The following is a 13,962-nucleotide window of genomic DNA, read 5'->3' as shown; positions in this document are numbered from 1 at the left end:
GTTTGACCCTTCCACTTGTCAGGGTTGATCTGTATCAGTGATCACGTTCACAACAGTTTCCTCGCTTACTGGGCTGAATCCTGCAACACGGAGGCAATGATGTCCTACAGAAGAGGTCATATGGTCCTGTGCAGGAAATGTCACTGTGGACAACACCTTTAAGAGGGTCAGTGAATCTGGAGCTCTGGCAAGCGAGAGGGGAAGCTGCACGAGGAGAACAAGACACGAGCAGTTGGCTAATGTTCTCTGTGTATGTTTATGTAGTAATTAAATCACCAGTGTGTCTGTTTGGAGCACTGTACATGAGCTTAGGGAGGCATTGGTTCTGATTCCACAGGGTCTGACTTAATTACAAGAAAACACTGGAACTGTAATTACACAATCATACCTGCTCAGAACCAACAGCTTTTCTGGTAAAGGTTCTCCAAACGTGATGTTTTTCACCCCCTAAAAGCAGTTTTAACGTGTAGTAATGAGTTATGTTTTAGTCATTTTCTATTTAAAGTTTACTCAATATGACCTTCAGCCTGATTCCTTTGATCTCGAAGCAAATAAACAAAGAGGAGAGCGTGATTCTGCCTGAACAGTAAGTTGTGTTTTAGTGACAATAGCTTGATGTCCTCCAGCTGGGCTGGAATTGCCACAAATGTGCATGTGTGTTGTTCAACATGGACAACATCATAATGAGTAAGCAGCACGTAGCTGTGCACACAGATGATCGTTGAAACATAATTGCCTACATACACACACACACACACACACACACACACACACACACACACACACACACACACACACACACACACACACAGTGCACAGCTGCAGATTGATGGCAACGACACAACTGGTGACATTTTACACATTACGACAACAGACACATGCACACATGTACACCACAAGCTGGCTGGTTGTCAGTTGAGCTAGTTCTCTAAATGATCTCATTTCATCTTGCTTCTTAACCAGGGTGACAGCGTGCAGATGAGGCCGCCACAAGGGCCAAGTTTACTTGCCAGCCTGGGAGCCAGATCTAAACAGAGCTGTCACTCATACCCTAACGGCTTCCTGGAACAACATCCAAATGTGATTTCCCACATTTTTGTACGGTTTTAAGCCCTTTATGTTAAACATTAGTGAATTGCGATTGTAAACATCCTATTATGGTGCAATTAAAAGGACAAAATCAAGAATAAAAATAGCATTTGCAGAGATTATGTCCACAGTGTTTTTTTTTATTCTGAGTCTCTTTTCAGGGAGGCTGTTTTTGTTTTCCATGTTCATGTTTATCGACTCAAAACAGTGTTTTTATGGTGATGTGGTCCTTTTTCCACCTTGCTTTAAGTGTAAATAATAATAATAAAAAAAACTCCATGACAAGAAACGTCGATTCATTTAAAGCCATACTAAGCAACTACCGTAAATCCTCTAATATTGGCCTGTATTCCATTACCAGGCGGGTCTCCTACATTAGCCGGTCTTACTGTCAGCGGGGGTAAATAAAGGCCGGCCTCTAATCTCGGCAGGCATCAACATTACTGGTATGTCCACAGGGAGGGGGTTGGGAGGAGTCAAGTCGGCTTTACATTGCTGTTGCATCCACGTCCGACTGCAGAGCTTGGTCAGGAGGTAGCCGTTGCAGCACAGATCCTTATTTACTTTTTTGACCGGGTGTAAAAATACCCAAATTCCGTGCAATCAGGACAAAAACAAATATTTTTTTCCGTGTCCTGAAAGTTGTGCATCACAAAGGACGTACTGAAAGTTACTGAACGAAGATGGAATAGTGTATTATAATCTCTGACTGCGAGATGAGCAGAAACAAAACGGAAACTGCTAGTTTGCAGTGATCACTTCGTTACAGGTAAGGGTTTACTAAAGATTTTTTATGGTGTTTTATTGAACGGTCTAGAACTGAGACTGTTTTCTCGTGTCTTCAGTGCATTTAGCTCAGTGTCCTAAGGTGGCATTAATACCTTAATAAAATCAAACAAATGTACCAGAAATTTGGATTTAAAAAGGTATAAAATGTTAGTCATAAGTAGATCCTAGCACATACTCACCTTTAGCATTAGCGATAATTACGAGTTAATTACATCATTAAAATAGCACATCTCACGAGCATAAACAAACCAATGGTCATTCAAAGCTTCTCCGGATCTCTAAATTGTTAACCAACCTGAATAAAATAGTTGTGGGCTTTCAGACTCATAAAAGGCTTTGCAGTGTCATTTGAGATTTGCCACACGAGATATTTAGTTATGTTGATCGCTTCAGCGTTGGGTAAATGCTCCAGCGAAATAATGGTGTAAATGTTCAGTATGCTCACGTACGTACAATGTTTATTGAAAATGTACAGTTAACAAACCTACAGTTTTATAGGTTCAAATAACACAAGTTTTTATTTGTATTTATTCATTCTACTGGTAGTTTATTTAGCTCAAGTTGAGATTGAGGCCTGCTTCTAATTCTGACCCCCTTCCAATTAGGGTTGTCATGATACTAAAATTTCAAACTCGATTCGATACTTGAAAAAAAACTTGATACTCGATTTCGATACTATTTAAAAACACCCATTTATCGAACAAGTTTATTCAAAAAATAACATTCCTCAATTTATATTACAAAATTAAATGTTAAGAATTAAGTGTATTAAGTGCTTAAACCTTTCAAGTATCAGCATTTTTTAAAACGTGCATACAAAAACTGGTGAAAGTTAACACTTTAAATCATGAATTGTCTCACTATATATACACTATTTGCAGAGTGATGTTTTGCTGCTTAAACTCTGTTTAAGGTGCATTTTTGTCATAAGCTGTAATGCCATATGTTTTGTTCTGTACTTTTGAACAACTCTGTTGGTCAATAAAGGGAGAAAACGAATTTCTCCACAGTAGGACAAAGGTACATCTACAGGTAATCTTAATAAAAACAGACTGGCGCACGGCAGTGACGTCATTAAAAGCGCCGGTTAGATTAGCCGCAGCTAGTCTGTTTACGCCTAGAAATCCCAGACCAGACCCGCTCCAAACGAACAGGGGAATCACGTTAATGATTCCTAACAAAACCTTTCGACATGAAGATGTTTTGGCGCAGATAATGTCTTATTTCGAGGCTGCACCATGGGTGCCCGTCCGCACCCGTTATATGGATATACGCTGACGGCGATTCGGCGATGGACCTACGGTAAATACCCTGGGGAATCCAAGTAGCACCAAAGTTGTCAGCGTGAGTAAACAAACGTACTGCATGCTAGAAATTAAGTCCGGGTTGCAATAAACGGGAGTTTCCTTTAAGCACATAAGCGTGAATATACAACTACGTGTCGGACTTGGTATGCTAATTAAGTTGGGCTGTGAAGCGCCTCCCAAATGCGCTGTTTATGTTTTTGTTTATTTATTTGGCAGACAAAACTTGGATTGGAGACAACTCGCGTGGGTAATTGCAATGTAGCCATGCGGCGTCTTCTTCTGTTTGTCTGGGAGGCGGAGGCTGCTTTACGGCATCTGGCTGTCGTGCGTGTCGGTGTACTTGAAGAAGGCTGTGTATAATAGTCCATAATATCGATACCACAGGGATGTAATATCTCATTTAGATACCACTTTTAGTATCGATTTATATCTGGGTATCGATTTTTTTGACAACACTACTTCCAATAAAGGCCTGAACCATGATGCTTGGCGATTGCTGACAGCGTTTCCCCCACCCCACTCGGGAGACTCTACATCGTATAATTAAGCAGCTAAGCTAACACCTGCAGTGATCGGACGGAGAAACAACAGCAACTCCTCAGTCTGAGCTGGGTTGGTTTCTAATTCCCAGCCCGAATTATTGTCCTAGTCCGCCCCTGACAACCATCTTGTGTTGAGGAATGAGTGTGCAATCCGTTGAGAGTATTCATAATAAAGCATTGTCCAACTACCACATGCTAAGATCATACCTGGTCTAGTGGCTTCCTTTGGCGTGTTCTTGTGGAAACCGTTGGTGTTGGATCAATACACACCTCCTCTTTCACCTTACGTCTTGGTTACATACAACCTAACACCACCAAATTTTTGGAGAGTTGAAATTTGCTGCAAATCTGTGTATATAATGGGCTTTTAGACTGAAATTATGTAAAAAAAAATCTCTTAAGTATCAGTATTTAGGAACATTTTCTGGGTACTTATATGCAAAATTCATCTTTTATGCTGCCATGTGTTTCTTTACTGGTGCTATAAACACTACAAACTATAAAAGATCCATTCATCTGTTTGCGTTTGGCTTTAGGAATTATTTTCTTAAAACAAGCCTTTTCATGAAGTCGTTTGTGATGTCACAAACAGGGAATGTAGCATAAATCTGCCTCTCACATGCAAGAGAGAGCTGCTCCTGGAGGAGCAGGGGATCTACTCTAAGACCCTCCATTGATATCAGAGCTTCTCAGCTCATAGCAGCCATTTAGTGGAGGGATGGGCATGGCCAACATCACTTGTTTCCTTAAAGTAACAGAGCCCAGAAGCGGCTCGTTCTGGAAGGTACTAAAAATGTCCAGAACTTCGGAAATTACTTTATTTGAGAGGGGTTTAGGATCGAACCTCATTAACATGTTTGGTATCGACCACAGAACTTTTATAACTTAAGAAAAATAAGTCACAACATGTCCTCTTGTTTGTAAAAGTCTCAAAAAGAGATGATCAAAATGTGTTTTACTTTGATGTTCCAGAGTTTCCCTTTGGGGATTTCCATCACAACAGCACCAGGTGTCTGCCCAGTGGAAAACATACTTTAGTATTCCAGCACTTGTAGCATAACTCATCAGCTAATGCAGAATAAATAACAGCACCCGGCAGGTGATGAAGAAGCTTTTTAACTGCAATGTTCGAAGATGTAATGACAGCGAGTGAAGGCCTGGGATTCAGCCGAGTAGAGAGGCAGTAGGGCTTGCAGCAAAGAGCGAGCAGATCACTGACAGCTTAAGTACAGTGCCGTGATTGAAAGCATGCATTTGGTGAATCCTGCAGAGAGGGTAATATGCCGTGTGAGCGACGTGACAGAATCAAATCGGTTGTGCAAATGAACAGGACGGTCTCACGGACTCGTCGCGTTTGAGGCTTTTCCTGACAAATGATGTGATTCCATGATTTTAAACATTTATAATTCTCGTTGTCTTTAAGAGTAACTCTTTATTTTATTCACCACAATACTCGTTTCACAGGTTAACCAGCAGAATATGAAAACAGCAACATACTGAGGTGATTTTCCTCATTTAGTGGTTGTACAATAAAAAAGTGTGAAAAACGATTCCGAGTTTTGTGAACCAGAAGCTGTAAAGAACACAGGTTATTCCAGGATGCTTCCAACTCTACCACACCACTGAACCCGATGCATACACACACACACACACACACACACGCACACACACACACACACACACACACACACACACACACCGTACCTTCACACACATCAAAGCTCCACGAGCCATCATACCCTTTGTCAAACAGATGCTCGAGTCTATTCCCTTTCACACATTCGCATATTGCACACACACACACACACACACACACACACACACACACACACACACACACACACACACACACTTCTGACCATCTGGTAGGGTGTACTTACTTTGCATTACTGATAGAAAAGCATGAAAATAAGGAACTCCTCAGAAGGCAACGCATACTGGGAATTGTCTGTCTGACAACAAGCACATAAGTGCACATAACCATTTTAGACGCACACACAAACACACACACACACACACACACACACACACACACACACTGGCTGACAGATTAATGTGGATTCTTGTTCTGCTGACAGTCCAGGCATTTAAGGAGCCAAGGCTGCACATGGTGTAAGCATTTTCCCTGTGAGCGCTTCAGAAAAGGAGACACACACTTCCTGTTCCTGCACCAGCCATCACGTTATGGCCATTGAGGTCTCTGCATGAAAGATGTGGAAATAGGTTTACGTTCCAACCTAAAATCATTACAAAAGGAAGGCGTCTCTGTGGGATAATATGACATATTAATGTTTATGGACACTTAAATCCTCCGGAGCCTCCAGCTACGCGATATTACCTTGTTCTGCTCGTTTCTGTATGTGACCTGGCTTTTGCTGGATTGCCGTCGTGAGCTAATACGCTGCTGCAGTGAAACAATAAAGTGCATGAATTAGATATGAGGTTGACATAGAGATGTAACAGATGGGTTGGCTTTTCCTACGCTGCATGGCTGCCCTCAGACTGTGCAGAAACACCAATAGAAAAGAGTTGATAGATGGATTGATTTGATGTGAACGTGATCAGACACGTTCACATGTGAGTTAGACTCCGTGTTTTTGGAGATGTGCACATCAAGGCATGCATTCATAGGAAGTCGAGACCACTGGCCGAGCCACTCGACTTTGGCTGATTGATTTCACATCACTTGAGTATCCCCGATAACTGCATGCCTGGAGGGCTGCACATGCGTGCACCAGCACATGTTTTTTAGAGTGTGGGGGGAGTGGAGGCTGTGAAAGTGTAGGTGTGTTTGGAACAGCAGCAGCCAGTTACTGTACACGGTGGCATTTGTATCGACACGCCGAACACGTCTGCTTGCATCCAAAACGAGAAAGCACTTCTGTTGCTTTTGTTTCTTTCTTAGCCGACTTAAATCCAGTCGATGCATCAGCGGAAAGAAATATTCAAACATGAAGTGTGGAAGTTTATTCCATGATTGCTGCCCCCATTTGCTCAGAAATCCCACTTCAAATGAGTTTTCTCAATTTTGTTCCTGCAGCAGCACGTTCAGATTTGAAGTCTTTGATTTGGAAATGTCAGACGTAGTCTGAGATGCTGAGCAAATTACTTACAGAAAAAAAAGCTGTTATTTTAAGCAGGATCTGTCATATACGGAGTCTTGTGGAGGTACAGTGCAGTAAAGAAACAAAGATAAACATCTCATCTTTAATTGAAGGTAATTTTCTTCTCTACTGGAATAGCAGCAGACACTAAGCCGTCCTTGTGACCCTTCCACAGTTACCTATTCTTACAATTTGTATTCTTTGTGCAAAGCTGTAGACAAAAGATATCACACATATAGATTATTTAAAAGGCTTTGAAATGTCAGATGTGATAAAACACTTGTTTTATCTTTATTTTTGCCACTGCCTTTTAGACTTCTTTAAGCCCAACTTGGATGGAAAGCTTGATTAAACTTGAAAACCAAAGGAATGTTCTGTCTCCTCTGGGAAATCCAACAAACCAGTAATTGAATGTGTGAACACTGCCTGACTTGGAGTTGGAGCAGAAGTGTGTCGAGGAGAAGTTTTCGAGAGAGTCCGGAGAGAAGCGAGCCAATTATTGGTTTTATTCTGTTGAATATTCAGAATCGTTTTAAGGTTTTGGCTTAGCTTCAGAGTTTTCTGTGTGTGAGGATGATTAGAAGTGTGAGACGTGTAGAAATTGAGTTTTGCCATTTTTAACAAACTGGTGTGCTCACATCAGCATTCGATCTATAATGCATGCCTCAGGACGGTTTTTGCTGCATAATTAAGAACATTTGGGGTTAAACGTGATGCTGCTACCTCTGCTTTAGCCTTTGTAGCATCCAGAAATGGTCAGTTTTTCATGTACAGTTTGACCTCGTCAGTATCTGGTCATATGGAGACAGGAGTCTACATTTGTTGCCTTTAATCTGCCGGATCCTGCCATTCCATCAGCTGGAGTCCGGGCCTCTGCAGCTCTGAACACATGATAATGATAATGGGCTGCATGGTGGCGCTGTGGTTAGCACTGTTGCCTCGCAGCACGAAGGTTGCAGGTTCGAAACTCGGCTGCGGCCTTTTCTGCGTGGAGTTGCGTGTTCTCCCCATGCATGCGTGGGTTTCCTCCGGGTACTCCGGTTTCCCCCACAGATCACAACATGCCCTACAGGTTATACATTGTAAGTCGCTTTGGATAAAAGCGTCTGCTAAGTGAATAAACATAAACATAATATATTGTCAACTAACCGTTCCCTTTTCAAGGCTTAAGCTTCCCTTATTGTTTCTACAGGAGTCATCATGCCTCTGAATAAAAGTGAACATTTTCAGCTCATATGAGTTAATTAATAATGAATTGAAATGAACAATATGGTTAAATGAAATGTTTTGATTAATTAACTCATATGAGCTGAAAATGTTCAGTAGAATCCTGTAGAAGTGTTCTTGTACAGCAATTTTTCAACTGGCTATTCTGGTTATTGATCAGAACAGATGCCATGATGTCAGAGATGTTGTAACCCTCCAGAGCACATTGAGTCTAAAGAGGAAAACCCGGTGGTTGAGAAGTGATGAGACGAGTGTGTGCTGCGTTGGGTGAAGCAGCTGTGTTTCAGCAAATGAAACCACAACTACAAATGGCGTGCACAGCATCGCCGTGTAGCACTCTCATTCTCTAGTTTAGATCTGTGCCAAAGGGAGCCGTGGAAACGCACACGGAGACTAATGACTGTCCCCAAAATGCAGATTTTTACTTTTATTTTCTATTTCTGTGGCTCACTGCCTTCTCCTATTACCCGTGACACCCCCCGCCTCCCAGACCGCCTTCTGTTGATCACTGAAATTGACCACAATTCACCACATGGCAGGGTGAGACGAGGGGGGCTTTTCAGTGATGACTGGGAGAAGTGGGGGAGGGAGTGGAGCACGCGAGTGGAAGAGTGGACGTCCACTGCCTCTCCAGCCCGGCCCGTCATGTATTTATAGCAATATTGAATTTAATTGCGTTTCTAGCAGGGGCCTGAATTTTAAGAGACTCATAAATGGAATTCCAGCCATGCAGGAACACGGTCCTCTGTGCAAAGAGCATGCAAAGTGCAAACTCATGGAAAGCAGCTCGCTCTGCAATCTGTGTAATGCAAAAACCTGAAGCAAAGCCCATCAGCCCGCTGTTTCCTGGATACCAATGGAAGCTGGCGTAAGTGCTGACCCCAGGGCTGTGCACTGCGCCGTGTGTTCAGATGGTGCAGCAGCGAGGAGCTCTGGGTGGCAAACGAGCGCTACACTCGCCCTCCTTTTAGCCTACAAGTGGACCTGTGTCTCTGTCCAGCCCTGATTATCTCATTTCAAACACAAACGGAACAGGCAGTTGTGTGGCGCGTCCTCTTTGGGGCACTGTTCACATTCAAATTTATGGTCTGTTTATTGGATAATAAGTTGAGTGTGAAAGATTAATTTGCATTTAGTTCATCATCCCAGTGATACAGAGCAGCAATTTCTCTACAGCAGAGCTGGGAGCCTAATGACTTAAAGGGGGACAATACAAAAGTCGAATCAATATGTGGGTTTTTTTTATGTCAAGGGCACTGGGGTAGACACTCTGATTCAGACCTCTTACTTCTTCCCACTTAATTCTTGTCCCTCAGTCAGAGCCAACATACAGTATCAGGCACACTCAACGCGGAGCCAGGAGTGATTTCATATTAGGCATAATCAACACATTAATGAACATCATTAAAACCAGAGCTCCAAAAACGTGGGTTAACTATGTGTAAGCATGAAAACGTGTGTGTGAGGTGTGTGTTCAGGGCCATCACAGCCTGTTAGAGCCTCAGGCCAAAACACACGGGGGTAACCTGCTCCTCAAAGTGAGCCTGACATTAATAATTTTCCTCCTTTTTAATATTCTAAGGTTTATTATTTGTAATTTTCTTGCAACCAGCAGCAGTGCGACAGCTGGGTAGGACTTTAAGGGTGGTCAAATTCAAGCGGCGGTCTGGACGCCAAAAGGTCACATGTTTAATCCTAGCTGGAGCTAATGTGCTGCTGGGATTATAGAAGTACAAAATGAAATAATCCCTGAATTTGACAGCATTTGCTAACATTTGACGCATTAGTGTAGCTATGGCTCTACTTGAGGGCATGGGGGTGGGGGGGAAATGGCACGTGCCCCCCAATATTTAACTTGTTCCTATGCCCTTGGCTTGTTGTTTTTTATGGATTAAGAGTTTAGTTTGTGGACAAGTCGACATTTTTATGATTGGGAAAAGTTTTTTAAACAGATTTGTAAAAGACAAACTTTAATCTTACAACCCAGAGAAAGTGAAATAATTGCGTTCTGGGCAGCCATTTGGAAAGATGTGATGTGTCATGCTTTGTAATTGTGCGGTCTGACATCATCACCTCCGTATTAACCTTCGGAATGACTGGGTTTAAGACATGGCAGGTGTCGCGAAAACTCATAAATGGGGCGAGAAATTGAACCCGCCGGTTATAGCTCTTCTAAATTAATAGCTGAAATTAAATGTGGAGGCGCGTGAGGGAGGAGCGTCTGTCTGCTGCTCATAATCAGCGTAGGTAATCTGAAATATGGGGAAGTGAGAACCAGAGGGGTCACGGGGATTGTTAGCGGCCGCGCGCGCCTGTCTCCGTATCCGCGCGTGTCAGAATGCATGGGCTGATTTTTTCTTTCTTTCGTAGACCTGAGGCACGAGCCGCTGCTGCTTAGGCACGCGCTGACTCCCCAGCAGCTGCCTTGAATAAAGCTGCCTAGCGCAAACGGAAGCTCTCCGTTCAGGGCGAAGACGGCGACCGAAATCACAGTTAAACATTTATTTCCACACGGCTCGTTAGCATTTTGCTTTAAATGGTAAAAGAAGTAAATCTGAAAAATATTAATAAAAAGAACAATAATAGCAAAAAGTGGTTGAACTTATTTTTAAAAAAGATCACAGAAAACTGTAAATTCACTCAACTAAGCATCATTTTCAGTGGTATATTCCGCCTCACCTATCGTCGCTTTCCCTCTGAAGTCGTCCCTCCTTTAAGCAGAATAAAAGCGGCCGTCCTGGTCTCCCTTACCTCAGACTGACTATGTCTCTGTCCAGGGTCCTGAATCGGTCAGCCTCTGTCCGACGGGCTGGATTTCATCGCAGGTTTTTGTAAATCCGCTGCGAGGAGGCGCTGGAAAAGCCACTAAGTTAAAGAAAATCCCATTCCCAGAGCGAGGAGAGAAAACGACCACAGCGAAGAAAAAAACTGGATTCACTTTCAGGATGGGAGTAAAAAAAGCGAGACCTGCTGGTTAAACGGAGCCGGTTTAACGAATGTATTTGCCGAGGCTTCTTGGTCAGTAGCCTCTTCCTCCGGATAGGCTTAGGCACCCCCCTCCTCCTCCTCTCCCCCTCCCTCCCCGCTCTCCCCCTTCTCTCCCCTTATCAATCACTGCTCCACTCACATATGTTGAGGTGACACGAAGCACGAACCTGACATTCCATAAATGACATAACAAATCACTTAAACAGGAAGCATTGTTTGTAGAAACAACTTAGATTTAACAATTAGATTATTTATAATATCTATCATGACTTTTAGAAGACGTTTGTATCCACTTATAAAAACCCATTATTATTGAAAATGCCAACCAACCATACTTGTTTAAAAATGGAACAATCTCATAATTAATTTAGCAAAATGCCATTCACGCATCTAAGCAGGACCAACTAACAGCATTATGAAACTATGTGACTGTTCTATCAGCCTCTACCAAGCATATGAAACTGTGTTGGGGCTCAAAATGACCCAGGAGCCCAGATAAAAGGCTAAATAGGCCACAACCACCCACTCAGCCAGGACATGGGCTGTGTGCTGATTGGCCAATCTTTTTAGTGTATTTGATACACCAACCTGCCTATATTCAACAATAGCATCAAAGAAACTGTAGGGCAACCATTTAAATAACATTTTCCAAAATGTTGTGACACCTGTGTAAACATTCTCATCATCCTGAAAATCAATGCAAGTGCACTATGAAAGGCACACTATGCACATTTTTCATGTTTTTAAACCATCTTCTTGAACCAGTATGTGCTAAAATGACCCTTTCCAGGGTTAATGAAATGTCACTCAGACCCCACTGCCCTTTGTGGCCAGAAAATTGCACTTGCAACTTCAGAGTGCCAGTCCGGCTCCTGTTGGACTGTGGAGCTGACATGCCTGTTGCTGCAGGCAGCTTTCAGCTCATCTCCTGCATGTTTTAGATCATGAACACAGCTTTGAATTGAATTGAATTGTATTGGGACATGCCTTTAAAAAGTTTACACGATACTTTTCTGCTTATCCTGGCTTCCTCCAACATTCTGTAATTATAAACTAACTGTTGGTACTTTTGCAAGCTTGCACGACTGTGTTCTTCAGCCTGATGGATATCTCCAAGGTGTACTCCAACTCTCGCCCCATGACAGCTGGGCAAGACTCCAGCACTTCGTGACCCTGAGCAGGATAAAGAATGTGTCGAGAATGGATGGAGGGATTTTGCTACCCTTTTCCTCATGAGGATTTCAAAACCAGGCACGATGGTGGTTAAAACTGCTCCCATCATGCTTTTGGGAACTTCCTGCTTCCAATCCAGAGACATGCATAGAAGAACTGTGTCATGGTCTGTGTTTGTGTCTCTTTGTGTTCCTCTTGTGTCCCCTGGTCTTCAGCCCTCCAGATATTCCCTCTCAGGTCCTGTGTTCCTTCAGTCTCCCCACCATAATTTCCATAGGTCTGTTATTCCAGTTTTGTGTGTGTGTGTGTGTGTGTGTGTGTGTTTATGTCCTCCTCCAGCTAGGTGTGTGTGTGTGTGTGTGTGTGTGTTTATGTCCTCCTCCAGCTAGGTGTGTGTGTGTGTGTTTATGTCCTCCTCCAGCTAGGTGTGTGTGTGTGTGTGTGTGTGTGTGTGTGTGTGTGTGTGTGTGTTTATGTCCTCCTCCAGCTAGGTGTGTGTGTGTGTATGTGTGTGTGTGTGTGTGTGTGTGTGTGTGTGTGTGTGTGTGTGTGTGTGTGTGTGTGTGTGTGTTTATGTCCTCCTCCAGCTAGGTGTGTGTGTGTGTGTTTATGTCCTCCTCCAGCTAGGTGTGTGTGTGTGTGTGTGTGTGTGTGTGTGTGTGTGTGAGTGTGTGTGTGTGTGTGTGTGTGTGTGTGTGTGTGTGTGTCTTTTCCCAGTTAGGTCTGGTGTCCTCTCCTGCTCCTCCTCCCTGATTAGTTATCACTTTCACCTGGTTCTCTCCCCTCACACCTGCAGCTCATCATCTTCCCATTATACCCAAGTGTATAAAGCCCTGTCTTGTCTCAGTGTCTTGTTGGTCCATTGTTGCTTTGTATGTCAGCGTTTTCTGGTGCTCTGTGTGAGCCTGTTGTCTCGTCCCCAGACTTTGTGCTCTAAGTGATCTTTCGGTGTCCTGTGCTCCAGGACTTTTGGATTTTTGGCTCGCAGCCTTTTGGATTTATTTTTGTTGTCATCCTACAAATAAAATGATTTATTCTTTACATCAACTCCTGCCTCGAGTCATCCTGGGTATCTGCATTTTTGGGTCCTAACCACCCCCTTAACTTGACCAACTGGGGATTGTGAATTGACATTAGGTGTGACACTGAGCATCTAAGGTTTTTTGTCTCTCTAATGGTCCTGTAATGAACTGGTAACTCATCCTTGGTGTGACCCTTTCACTCTATAAGAGGCTGGATGGGTTCGGGCTCTGAACTGGATAACACAAGAGCATTACTTTACTATAAATCCCAAAGCTTCCAGCAGCTCTTAATGTATGATTCACTGTTTAGTTTACAATTTCACTTAAAGCCTGTTTGGCAACACAAGTAAAGTAAACTTACTGTTACCTGACAGATGATATAAATGTTAAATGTAGTAAAATATTTCGTGCAGACACATCTGCGTTGTGTCTTTACCACATCCATCCATCTATTATCATCCACTTATCTGGGGTCTGGTCGTGGGGGCAGTAGCCTAAGCACAGAGGCTTCTTCTTTTTCTTTTTTAATCTTTATAGCACCAAATCACGACGAGTTGTCTCAAGGCACTTCACAAAGTAAACATTCCAATACAGTTCAGTTCATTAAGCCAATCAGAAAAAAGTGTCTTATATAAGGAACCCAGCAGATTGCATCGGGTCACTGACTAGTGTCAGTGACTTTACATCAATCCTCATACTAAGCAAGCATGCAGCGACAGTG

The 13,962-nt window shown here is 42.9% G+C and overlaps 1 protein-coding gene across 5 annotated transcripts in view; it reads right to left on the bottom strand.

The window, feature by feature from the left end:
• The window catches only part of tmem121ab (transmembrane protein 121Ab), an 86,541-nt gene extending 75,425 nt beyond the window's left edge, over nucleotides 1-11,116 (bottom strand). For 3 of the 5 annotated variants that reach the window (XM_054748058.2, XM_054748060.2, XM_015947510.3), the window contains exon 1: nucleotides 10,738-11,116. The gene's annotated coding sequence lies outside the window, so the exon portion shown is untranslated. The remainder of the gene's footprint in view (nucleotides 1-10,737) is intronic. The other 2 variants (XM_054748059.2, XM_015947509.3) reach the window with 1 other exon arrangement.
• Between the last annotated feature and the right edge of the window lie 2,846 nt (nucleotides 11,117-13,962).

The sequence above is a fragment of the Nothobranchius furzeri genome, chromosome 2 (assembly GCF_043380555.1).
Source record: "Nothobranchius furzeri strain GRZ-AD chromosome 2, NfurGRZ-RIMD1, whole genome shotgun sequence".
In the NCBI taxonomy this organism is placed as follows: Eukaryota; Metazoa; Chordata; class Actinopteri; order Cyprinodontiformes; family Nothobranchiidae; genus Nothobranchius; species Nothobranchius furzeri.
Note: the sequence above shows the minus strand (reverse complement) of the source record. Positions and strands in the feature narration are given on the sequence as shown.